Raw genomic sequence first — 13,420 nt, 5'->3', positions numbered from 1 at the left:
ACCATGAAATGCAATGCAGGTTATAGAGCAGGAGGAGCTGAGCAGATTGATATAGAGCTTTGTGGGAAAAGATTTAGCAAAATGTATACACTAAGGGCTGTATTACACCAACAGAGTATCTGACCAATTTCCGTACAATCAGACCAATAGTTGGTATGTATAAAAGAAGATCTGCGAGTGTAAACGGCCAACTGACCAATGATTGGTCAGAAAATCTGTAAAATAAATCTGTTTGTGTAATACAGCCCTAAGTGTATATACAGAGATAGCTGTCTTATAGGGGTTGTCTCACCTGGAACATTGGTGGCATATCGTAACCAGCCTGAAGAAGCTCATTTTGCTTTAGTAGCTATTTGCCTTGCCCATGTAATAACAATTCTGAAGCATCTTTTCATATAAGTCAATGTTGTGTCATCCCTCTATTACTCCTACTATAAATTTTAAAATGAACTGCAGCAGTCTGCAGTGAAGATCCAACTGGGTGTTACTAGCTGGGGTATATACCTGCACGCTCTGACACTGTCCATTCAGTGCTGCTAGTGTCTGACTGTGCAGGGACACAACCTCAACTGGTAACTCCCAGATGGACCCTTACTGCAGACTGCTGGAAATTCATTCAGAACTTGTAGTGGGAATAATATAGGAATGACATAACATAGAGTCATAAAAATAAAAACTCCAGAATTGTTATTACATGGAGAATGCCGGTAGTTACTAAAACAGGAGATGAGACAGATCTTCTTTAAGGGGTAATGCACACAAACCTATTTTTTCCTTGTACTTTCTGGTTTTTTTGCAGCCCATATGCCGAACAAATCACTTCAATAGGGCCACAAAAAACACGGAAATTACTCTGTGTGCAGTCCTTGTCCATATGTCCGCATGGCTGTTCTATAAAAAACGGACAAGGATAGGACTGTTCTATTAGGGGCTGGCCCTTCCATTTTGCAAAATGCAGAATTCACACGGCGCGGATACGCAATTTGCAGGCTGTAAAACATCCAACAGTCGTGCAGATGAGCCTTTATTAGCGATCTGTGCATGCCTGACCTAGTGCAGGCTAGTATTGCCGCCATAGACTGTAGCGTATTTCCTTTATATGATGCCAGGGACGCTCTCTAAAGAAGTCAATGAGCCTTTCGGTTACCTAAACTTTAGCTCACACGTTACTTCTACATCTTTCTGTACTTTAAGCCATAATAATACATTTGCTCAATTTGATCAAACTGTTATTTTCCATTTAAGGCAATTATAACATACATTATATTACGCATCACCAGCAGGGATTTCTTTTTCATGGACTTGAGCACTTTAATAAAGAGCGCTAATTTATTTCTTTAGCTTTTTTATTGATTTAATAGCATTTATTACAAGTCCTCCAATTATATCCATTATAGGATTTTTTTTCCCATTTTTTTGTGTATTGTAACTAAAAGTGCAATTGTAAGCATTCTGGAATTAACACTCTCTCTGTAGGTTCAGTTTCGTAGAACCCTGAGAATTGTTACCTTCAGAATACAGTTACACAACTGTCTGAGACCTAACTCGGATACGTGGTCAACCCCTTTAATTTTATAGGCAGCTTCCATCTGCGGCTTGGCATTTTATCTGCTCATCATTCATTGTTATATTATAGCTCTGCAAACATTAATATATTTTACTGTGTATTAAAACCTCTCCTGATCAATCTCATGAGCGTGGATCATATTAAAGACAAAGTAAAGGTCAGAGCTTCAGGCCTTTAGGGAATATAGGGAAATGGCTTGGTTACTAATGACTCTCAATATCATAGCTTCAGATCAGATCATGGGTTTCAAGATTTAATCAAAGAATAAAATGCATCATTAAAGGGGTTTCCTCAATATCAGCATAGTGGGGTCCTCACCCCCAACAATCAGCGTTCTGAAGGGATTGGGGCACTCAGAGGAACGTTGCATCCTCTTCACTGTATTGGTACTGTAGCTTGATCCCATTCACTTGCATGGGACGGAGATGTATAAGTTATGTGTGAGTTATGGACGTGACATCAGAGGCCAAGGAAAAGACTGTGGCACTCGGCCACTTCTGGCCCCCCCCATTAGTCAGGTATTCCAATGTCAGTCCCCAATTGCCAAGGTGAAAATGCCCCTTTAATGTGCCATGTGACGCTTCGATAATGATCATGATCAGGGAGCTTCAGGTATGCTAAAATAATGGTCGTAAGATCTGAAAATTGCTTTAAGAAAACACAATCGCCTAATGGTCTGATATTAAACCAGCTATCTAGAGACCTAAGTGCTTCAATAACAGAAGCCATATTTTCAAGACCAGCAGTAAATAGCTAAACAAGCAAGAAATCACTGAATTGTATGCATTATTGAAGTGTGTAAAGACAGGCATAGTGATAAGGTTCTTGCTGTTTCTATGGAGTCCAGGCTGTGAGGACGCAGGAGCTTCATGTGATCTCAAGTAATCTCTATCAGTTCTTCAGTATGGCAGAGAGCGGAAACAGAGGAGGGAATGTGTCATATGTATTTTATGCCTTTTGCACACAAACGTATTTTCTTTCCAAGTCCGTTCCGTTTTTTTGTTTTTTTTGCGGACCGTATGCAGAACCATACATTTCAATGGGTCCGCTAAAAAAACGGAAGGTACTCCATGTGCATTCCGTTTTTCCGTATATCCATTCCGCTAAAAGATAGAACTTGTCCTAATATTGTCCGCATAACGGACAAGGATAGTACTATTCTATTAGGGGCCAGCTGTTCCGTTCCGCAAAATACAGAATGCACACGGACGTCATCCATATTTTTTGTGGAGTGCAAAATACATACGGTCGTGTGCAAAAGGCCTTATTCTGCTATACAGCTTAGGCTTTCACACTGGCGTTTCTGGGTCCGCCTGTGAGATCTGTTTCAGGGCTCTCATAAGTGTCCCAAAACGGATCAGTTCAGCCCCAATGTATTCTGAATGGATAAGGATCTGTTCAGAATGCATCAAGGTGATATCACTGCTTATCAGCTCCCTCCTGACCTCTGCACAGGTCACAGAGCATGACTAGAAAACTCTCCCATAGAAGTCAATGGGGTCAGCTCCTGTCTATTGTGTAGCTGCTCTCAAAAGTCCTAGTGGCCAGTATGAAAATTGTGGAGTTATATACAATTTTTTTAAAATATAGTGACAATGTAAAAATAAAAATTTTATATAAAATTTTGATTTAAACAATAGGTCATTTTCGGATGACATATCCCCCTTAACTGTTCACACTTGCACAAGAAGCCTTCAGGGGAGACAGGGGGTTAGTTTTGAAAGCAAGAACAGTCTGCAAGCAGAGATGACAGAACCCTGACATACCCCAGTATTAAAGGGAACCCGTCATCACTTTATGTTGTCCATACTAACGGTAGAATAAAGTATAAGTAAAAAGTAAGTGGTTGCCGAGAACCATCATCACAATCATTGCAGCCTGGGCCTGGAAAAGAGTCCCGGCCACCTGAGAAGAGTCCTGGTTATTCATGGATTCCTGCCCTCCTGCCCACCTGCTGATGACTGACCGTCTTCTACCTAGTTTTCTCCCTTTCTCTCTAGGAGAGAACTGCCAGTCATCAGCAGATGGGTGAGAGAGCAGGAGATTATGGATAACCAGGACTCTTCTCAGGTAGATGTGACTCTTTCCAAGGCCCGGGCTGTAATGATTATGATGCTGGTTCTCAGCAACCACTTACTATTAGCTCATGAGTGACACACCGCTGACATCAGCATTTCTGTCACCATTGTATGCTGCCCTCAGTGAGGTCAGCATAAAGCTGATGACAGGTTCCCTTTAAGTCACCAGTGGGTTGTACAAACGATTAATCATGACAACAGTGTGAACAGAACCGTAAAGAAAAGGTTTGGTAACGTTCAGCTGAATATTACAATCCCAGACAGACTGTCACTATAGTCCCCAGGTCTCTCCCGGCACAGTGAGTCATGCTGACGCATTTCTCATTCATTCATAAACCCAATACGCAATGAAATTAGGAAGTCAGTGTGAAAAAAACATGGCTGCTCAGAAGAGATAAACATTTCATAAAGTAACTGGATGTGTTTGTACATAAGAATTATAAAATCACACAAAAAGACCATATGGTCTATGTAGATTTCCCTTTCTCTCTTAGGGTAGATCTGTTATCCCAGGCAGGCTTCACTTCACTTACTGTAGATTCTCCAACCACATCTGATGGAAGTGTGTTCCAAGCATCTACTACGTGTTCTGGAAAAAGTGTTACAGGGAAGGAATGGAGTTGTTCTTTAATATGGATAGCCACAGATGTCTTACATGCATGTGAGAAGATCATATTTCTTTAGCCATCATGATTTCCAGAGAGATAAGCGTCCAGATTTCAGGGGTGGGCTCCCAGTTCTCAATCCTAGCCTTATCAAAGTATTTTGCTGGGCTACTCCTTTAACAAGGCCCACCTGGGACATGGATGGCATAATGTATATCAGGTGTATGGGGGTCCCGCCACTGGGACCCGCTCCTATCTAGAGATCGTGGATCCCGAAGTGAAGGAGAGCACACCGGGCATGTGCGTTGTGCTCTCCATTCATTGCTATGAGAATTCCAAAAATAGCTGAGTGGAAGTCTCATAGCGGTAAATGGAGGATAGCCATGCATGTGTGGTTGCTCTCTGTTCACTCTGGGGGTCCCGTTCAGAAGATAGGAGTGGGTCCCAGACACGGTCCCAATATGACATTGAATTAAGTAATTTTGTATTAACATATTTAAAATTTTACAACCCGATATGACATTGACAGCATATTCTAACAATATGCCATCAATGCCCATCTAGTAATACCCCTGTTCAGCGGCGTACATAGAAATCATTGGGCCCCATAGCAATCTGAATTGTGCCCCCTAACTCCGCCCACTACCCACGCCCAATATATATATATATATATATATATATATACACTGCTCTCCCCTGTAGCATAATGCCCCAGCATATATAATGCCCCCTGTAGTGCCATACTTATATATTTAAAAAAATATATATACTCACCTGTGCCCTGTTCTCTGCCACCGTCTGCAATGCTTGCCACAGGTCTCTTCCGGCCTGTGGCTTAAGTTGCCTTGTCCCGGCGCAGGCTGTCACAAAGACATGCCAATGACCTCATGCACGTGTCACTGGTGGCACAATGACATGCCACCCCTGACCCGATGCAGGAGGTTGAAATGATATCATCTCGAGCACCTGCGCCGTTCTACTGATCGAAGTCTATGAGGCTAAATGGTGGGGATGGAAGTGTGCTGTGGTATACTGCCCCCCTACCCAGAAGCAGGTCAGTGGCCGCCTAAGGCGAGATCCTCATGGCAGAAGAGGGCCTGAGTGTAGGAACCCAGTTGTTCAGATAGTAGGGATAGGCCATCACTTGGAAAATCCTGGACAACCCCTTTAAACCATTACAATATAAAAATGCCATATAAGAAGGGCAGTAAAGACTGCGTGGAATGACGCCTGCCAAAGATTTCTGCATTACTAACTGTCCTAGTTCCAGACATCACTGGCTTTTAATTATTACATACAGCTTTCCATTAGTAATAATACATGACTGGATTACTTGGGTATTTCCTTAGACGGATGAATGTGTTACTAAACGCAGTAGTGCCTCACAAAATCATTTCTGTGACAAAATATCCAGAATGTAATATATGCATCATATAAACACTGACAGAGCAACAGCAATATGTACAGCAATGCCAAAGTTTACAAGTCAAGCCAACGGATACCGCAACGACTCCATACTAATCACAGCAATCTGAGATAATGTCTGTCAAATGACAGGATGACTGATGGCGAAAAGAGTAACTGAAGCTTCCATGTCAGCTAGAACCAGCCACAGAGACAAAGCCACAGAGACAGAGCCACAGAGACAGACACCGAGACAGACACTGAGCTCAGCTCTAGGCTTCATGTCCAGGATGGAAATCCAGGACCTCGGAGAGCTCCAGAAAACGCCCATAGAGCACAGCCAGGCTGATGAAATGCCGAGCCTTCCTAGAAATAGGGGCAATCATCGCATCCGACAAATCGTTCTCATGTCAAATAAAATTAACCCCCTCTGGCAGAAAGCACTTTACCTTGTCATTTAAGTATAAAGCTTAATAACCACTTCCATGCCACACGGGGAAACGCTTTTCAGTAAAAAATTACTCTGGAGTCAGGCAAACAGCACTTCTTACTCATCAGGACCCAGCGGGCAAGTGGGCAATTAACTCTGTAGCCACCAAATGACATATCTGGGTAGCTGAACAGTATATTATACGTCGCCAGACTGCTGAGCGCCCCTCGCCACCTGTTACTTGCAGATGATCACATCTACTTACAAGAAAACCCGTCTTCTAAACCATCCCGGTGACTGCACTTTTATATATCATTTATACCAATAATCATTTTGATGATAGTGATAAACGATATATTAATTGCATGATATCTATATCTATCTATTATCTATCTATACAGTATATATATAGTTCCCAATTAAGCATCATATGATACAATATGATACATTTCTCTATCTATCTGTATCTATCTATGTATCTAAAAAAAAGGAAACAACTGCAGCATTTCCATAGGTGAAAAGGTTTATGGAAGTGCTGCGGTTGTTTTCTTTTAGTATGTCTTGACCGTTGGTTACGTCCACACTGCAGGCACTCCGGGCTTCAGTTACTGTTGGTGCTGCCTTGGATTTTCCTTCTTTATCTATATATCTATCTATCCATGCGTCTATCTATCTATCTATCTATCTATCCATCTATCCATGCGTCTATCTATCTATCTATCTATCTATCTATCTATCCATCTATCCATGCGTCTATCTATCTATCTATCTATCTATCTATCTATCTATCTATCTATCCATGCGTCTATCTATCTATCTATCTATCTATCTATCCATCTATCCATGCGTCTATCTATCTATACATATAAACATACATACAGTATATATAGTTCCCAATTAAGCATCATATGATACAATATTATACATTTCTCTATCTGTATCTATCTATTGAATATCTATTATCTAATCTATATATCTGTCTATTGAATATCATCTATCTCTCTAGCGATCTAATATCTATGACATATCTATCTGTATAGTGGACTCCTCTCCATTTACAGAATATAGGTCACTATGATTAATCTTTGCATGTCTCAGATTCCCTTCTGCTGCCCCCATACTATGTGTACCACCACTGCAGATGGATGTGTGCCAGCTCACACCCCAGGGTAGGTTTCTGCTGGTGCCCAGCTGCCCTCAGGTAGGTTACACTTTCCTTTTACATGATGAGGGAAGAAGTAAGATCTAGTAGTGGGGGAGGGGGAAGCATCTTGGGACTTGCTGAACTGTAAGTAGACGGTACCTACTGTAAACGCCCTTACATCAAGCCTATAGGCGCAGCCAGCCAGGTCTACAGCAGCATGCACAGTAGTAGCTGGTATAAGGCAGGTGGCATTACCAGGGAAGGCAGAGGGATAGACAGCACAGAGGGCTAGGCACAGAACTGCCCATACACTCACCGGACCGGGCATCAGCAGGCAGCGCCGGGCTCCATCTCCCCTCCAGTCTGTGGATGCTGTGGATGAGGCAGCCAAGCAGGGGGCGGGGCCTGCGGCGTGCGTACAGCAGCTCCTGAATCATTCACGCTCTCCCTGCGTCACGTGACCTCCTCATGCATAATGCATCAGCGCCCTGGCCCTGGCACGTCTGCTGCCAGCTCTACACCTGTGTGTGCACCTACCTGTGTACCCACCTCAACGGGGCTGCAGATAGGATCTTCTCATAATCAGTAAGCTGAAATTAAAACAAGCAATGCTAGTTGTGAAGAAATGAAAGCCTAAACTTTAGTCAGATATGGCTAGAGGAAACTGGATTATGGGTAAAATGAAAAGAAATTAAATTTTCATATTAACCACTTAAGGACGCAGCGATTTTCCATTTTTGCGTTTTTGTTTTTCACTCTCTGCCTTCCAGCAGCCGTAACTTTTTTATTTTTCCATTCATATAGCCATATGAGGGCTTTTTTTTTTTTGCTGGGACACGTTGTACTTTTTAATGGATCCATTTACTATTGCATAAAATGTGGTGGGAAGCTGCGGGAAAAAAATCCAAATGGGGTGGAATTGGGAAACAAATAAATTCCACCAGTTTTATGGGGTTTGTTTTTACTGCGTTCCCTATGCGGTAAAACTGATCTGTTACTTTCATTCTCCAGTCAGTACTGGAGGTCAGTGCAATTACAGGGATACCACATTTATGTAGTTTAGCTTGTGTATTAATACAGAAAAATATATATTTATTTCCTTTTATGGCCATATTTTGACCTTTATAACTTTGTGTGAGGGATCATTTTTTGCATGACTATCCGTAGTTTTTATTGATCTATTTTGGAGCGTGTATGCCTTTTTGATCACTTTAAAGGGGGGGGGGAGTGAAGTGACAAAAAAATGTCGAATCTGCCATTTAGATATTTTTTTTTATTCTAGGAAAAGGGAGGGATTTAAATGTTTATATATTTTTTTTTTTATATAGGTGACTATAACATGCAGTAATTATATTGCATCTTGTATGCTGTAATGCATATCTATGCATTACAGAATACTGAATTCAGTACCTTCCAATGCAATGCTGCCACCTGCAGGCCTGCATTGGAATATACTAGTAATCAGCCTTGGAATATATTAGTAATCAGCATGTAAGCACTGTACAGGCTTAGGCCTATTAATAGTACCATGGCTAAAATCAGGGAAGGCGCCCCAGGTTGGGAAGTACACGGCTCCCAGTTTTTAGGGCTCCCAGATGCATATCAGCAGTTAAATGTCTGTGATCGTCATTACCGCCAATCGCAGACATTAGCCCTGGACCTCTGATGTAAAACAGCAGAAACCCGGCGGTTATGACACCCCCTGCACTCATGAACAAGCTCCATCCTTACAGACCAGACTGTAGGTCCAGAAACAGTTAACTGTACATTTCCTCCCATGAACAAACTTTTTAATCACATATGAACAACCTGTCACATATCGGGGACTAGACCGGCCCACCGCGTCACGTGACAAGGGTTGCCCAAGCCCTTCAGGCCCATTCACCTCACGCCCTCACACGCTTTTACGCCCTACGCCGGGCTGTAACTTGAGCATAAATCGCCACCTGAAGCCTGCAAGCACACCCACGCACTAACACAAAACTTTCACTGCCACCACCCGTCAGTTATAAGGTCAACAGGACACCCCTGAGTGTTCCGGAAAACAACATTCAGCCTCAGACTGCACACACACTCTTCATGGAGCTAACAGGTTCTTAAAGGGGTTATCCCACTTTGCGTTTTTATACTTACCTGCTGCCACCGCGCGTTCACTTCCTGGATTCTGGCTGGGGGCGGGCTTCATCTTGATTGAAGTCTTCTCCCGACTGGGCCGCTGCTGGACTGAACGCGCACGCCGCCGCGCATGCTCCATGGTGACTTATTTCTGGCCAGTATAGTACAGAGCCGGCGTGCGCGTTCGCAGCTCTGTACTATTCTGGCCGGGAAGAAGTCACCGTCGCGCATGCGCGGCAGCGAGCGGCCCGGCTGGGAGAAAAGAAGGAGTCTTCTGGGCAAGCGCGACCATCAGGATTTTGGAGAAGAGCGGTGGTCGTAACCAGGGGAGACCGAGTCACAACAATAAGGTAAGTGGGGATGAATTTTATCCTAATCGGTGGGATTTTGTTAATAAAGTATATTTACAAAAATGATCACTGTCAAATCATTAACAGATTTAACAGTGATCATTATGATGGGATAACCCCTTTAAGGTTACAAGAAAAAACATCAAACTTTTAGGTTTAATGTATAAAAAATAGACAGTACTTGGCTACAAAAAATGATTAACAAGAGACATACATAAATGGCAAACAATGGTAAAATAAAAAGGAGAAAACAAAGAAAGTTCTAATACTTGACATTTGTGTGGTAAAAGTCCTTTCCTCCCAGGAGATTTGGGCAGAATACTGGCGCACAAACCATTTCGATTGGATCTCCCACTTTGTGACACCCAAATATCCAGGGATTGCATGTGTATGCCTTTCCTCCAGGGGCAGGCCTGACTCCCACCTCTGGCTCAGTCCCTCTGGGCCAAGCTACATTACCCATAAAACATATATTATCACAGCAAACATTATAACTAGGAATAGGGCGGTCCTTATTACTGACACAACCATTATGTGTTATTCTTTCATTTTCATCAGCCCCACAGAAGTGAATGGAGCGGTGCACTTCTCATTCCTCTCTATGGGACTTCTGAAAATAGCCGGACGCCGCACAGATTTGTAGCACTCACATAGAAATGAATGGGAGACGGCCGCACATGCATGGTCCGCTCTCCTAAACTTTGTGGGCTCCGTTTTAGAGATAGGTGCGGGTCCCAGAGGTGGGTCCCACACCAATCAGACATTGGGGGCATACTCTAGAGATCTGCCCCCAATATATGAGATGAGACAATTACCTTTAATTTTTTTTACTGTGGCCAGAAAGGGAATAGGATGAGAGACTTAATTAGAGCATCACATATTACAATAATTAGTGCAGTGTTCTTCTGTGGGAATCAAGAGAACAATAGTTCTGTCAGGCCTCGTTTACATTTCTGTATTTCACGTACTTGTTCTATCCGCATTTTCTGTGGACAGCACACATACCTATTGATTTTAACGTGTTTGTTCACACATCAGTGCTTTTGCACTGATGGAATAATCACAAAGACAAGCGCTACTTTGGTCTGTGATGCAAACCAAAAACGCCAATTGAAGTCTGAGGGTCTGTGAAAATCCACTGACCCCACACAGATGGCATCTGTGGTCTATCAGTGTTTCATGGAACATTGGTAGAAGACGCAGTGTCCATATACCGATGGAGGACACACGGAGGGCAAAAAAAAGGACACAGGGACCAAACACGTATTTTTCACGGATGAAACACTGACGGATTTCAAATACTGAAATGTGAACAATGCCTTATACTGTTATCTCACTTCACCTACAATTATCATAAGGAATACCTTCTTCCCCACACAGCAGCAGTAAACTAATAATTTCCTATCATACAGGATCTTTCATTATTTGTGCTGGCTTCTACAGAAAGACAATATTTTGCAGTTAATATTCAATTGTATAGTATGGCCATAATGAAAAACAGATAAAAAATAATAATTTCTATGAATATTGAATAAAAAATCCCCCTTATGAAGGCAGGGTCCCTTCAAAGGGAAGCAATAAGGTTTAAAGGGGTTATCCAATAGTAAAAATACCCCCCACAAGGCCCGAGACTCTCCTATAGACGATACCCTGTCCATGGCACCCACATCCCTCTGGATCCCTGCACAGCCACTGCTGCTTCTCCCCGTCGCGCGGATCAAAACATACGGCGACAGAGGGACGCAGCCAATAGCAGGCTGCAATTGTGACCAGCCTCCCAAGCGTCACCCGCGATGCTTGAGGCGTTTGAGAAAGAGGGAGGTCCCTCAAAGCGTTGCATAGCGGAGTACTACTGCTCCCTGTCTTGAATGAACTTGCCCAGAGAAAGAGATGGTGAATGCACGAAGAAGCCGACACACTGAAGCGAAGCCGCAGCGAGCCGGTGCTAGCAAAATGGACTAAGGTTTTTATAACCCTTTTTTTTTTATTTTATGAGTTTTACCTTTTTTCATCAAATAAAGGACACTAATTTAATAGATTCCTGGTTTTATATAGCATATACCAAAGATACTCTCCATGAGATCACTCAAAACTAAGCAATACTGTGAGAAAAGCCATCACATTGCATATATTACACAGATTGCAGAAAATGTAACAAAGCGTATACATTTTGGAAATCGTCTGTATGGGAAGAACAGCATTATTACTGAAAACCCTAGAAAGTAAGATATCAGTGCTGCAAAGTCTCCTGCAGTGAAAGGCAGATAGAAAACAATGGAAAAGTACTGACTTCTTCTCGCGGAGAAGGACATCGATAGATCAGCAGGGAGTGCAGGCAAAGAGCAGGCCTACTGTTATATAGTACAGGTAGTCACAGGATACCAAATGTCTGCAATCCAGTTTCCAGAAGAAATTCTCTATTTGTTACCAGCTGTCCTAAATAAAAAGATTAATAGCAAGATGTATATGTATATAGTTGTATAAAACCTAAGGTAAAGGTATATGATACGAGCCTGATTCCAATGATGAATGAGTCAAATAGAGAAGCAGTCATGACGCGTTTCATACCCAAGATGATTTGTAACACTTTATTAAGACTCTGGTCTACAGGATTTGCTTGTGTGAAGAAATATGACTAACCCAGCAGAGACCATTTTCATCAGTCTGTCATTTTCTGATTTGGATGGTTTTGGATAAAAATGTAAGTATAAAGTGGAGCTTCTTATTATATTGACTTATTTGTGATTCCCTAATGAATAAGTCAGTGTGACTGGTAAGCAGAGAAGTAAAATCAGTCCAGCCGGTGGCGGATTACACTAATAGTTGAATGCTCCAGCGGAGCCCAGTCATCCAATCTACTACAAAAACGCCAAGTCTAAAAAAGAGGGCGGGAAAAGGGGCCAAGCCAGGAGGCCGTATCATTTATTATTTTCTATGCCTGTTTTAGGAGTAAAAAATTGTCTAAATGTAAAAAGACTAGGAAGCTGTAAACGCCAAAGTTATGTAGAGGCTGGCGCCTCTTCGTAACTTCAGTGGATCCACCGTCAGCACCGGGGTAAGTAAAACTGGCGTCTTAAGAAATGACACGCTTAGTCTTGGAACAGAGAGCTTAGCTCCATAAAAGACATCATCAGGGTAAGATGTCTTGCCACCATCAACTCTTATATCTTAAGGGACGTCGACCGAGTGCCATGTTGGACACTGGTCGATGGGGGCTTGCTCATTTGTCTGCATGCCTTGTGGTGACTGTTACTTTACCTTTGTATATATCTTTTATCATAGTTTAGTAAACTGTGCACCTGTCATGTTAAGTCTATTTCCTATCTCATGATAATACAGTAATGCTATGTATTTTTGATGTAAAGGTGTCTGCCGGTTCCCAACATTGGACATGGGAATGTAAAGTAGGTATTTATTGTTCCATTTTTCATGTGGACAAGAAACGGGTACCTAAATGTTTTTTGAGACAGATTAACCAAAGATGACCACTTCTGTCTAGGCGCTCATTCACACGACCGTTGCCCCTCTGTTTCTGTATTCACTTGAATGGGTCCGCAAATCCGGAGATGCGGAACAGAACGGAAGCATGGAACGGAGCCCCACGGAAGCACTACTGAGTGCTTCCTGGGGTTCCGTTCCGTGCCTCCGCTCCGCAAAAAGATAACACTTGCTCTATCTTTTTGCGAAACGCAGTTTGCGGTCCACAGCACAGGCACGGAGGGGCAAC

The 13,420-nt window shown here is 42.6% G+C and overlaps 1 protein-coding gene across 1 annotated transcript in view; it reads right to left on the bottom strand.

The window, feature by feature from the left end:
- Window positions 1–7,587, bottom strand: part of SLC7A14 (solute carrier family 7 member 14) — a 126,382-nt gene extending 118,795 nt beyond the window's left edge. The window contains exon 1 of the mRNA XM_044291012.1: window positions 7,545–7,587. The gene's annotated coding sequence lies outside the window, so the exon portion shown is untranslated. The remainder of the gene's footprint in view (window positions 1–7,544) is intronic.
- Between the last annotated feature and the right edge of the window lie 5,833 nt (window positions 7,588–13,420).

This window comes from Bufo gargarizans, chromosome 4 (assembly GCF_014858855.1).
Source record: "Bufo gargarizans isolate SCDJY-AF-19 chromosome 4, ASM1485885v1, whole genome shotgun sequence".
NCBI classification, from domain to species: domain Eukaryota; kingdom Metazoa; phylum Chordata; class Amphibia; order Anura; family Bufonidae; genus Bufo; species Bufo gargarizans.
Note: the sequence above shows the minus strand (reverse complement) of the source record. Positions and strands in the feature narration are given on the sequence as shown.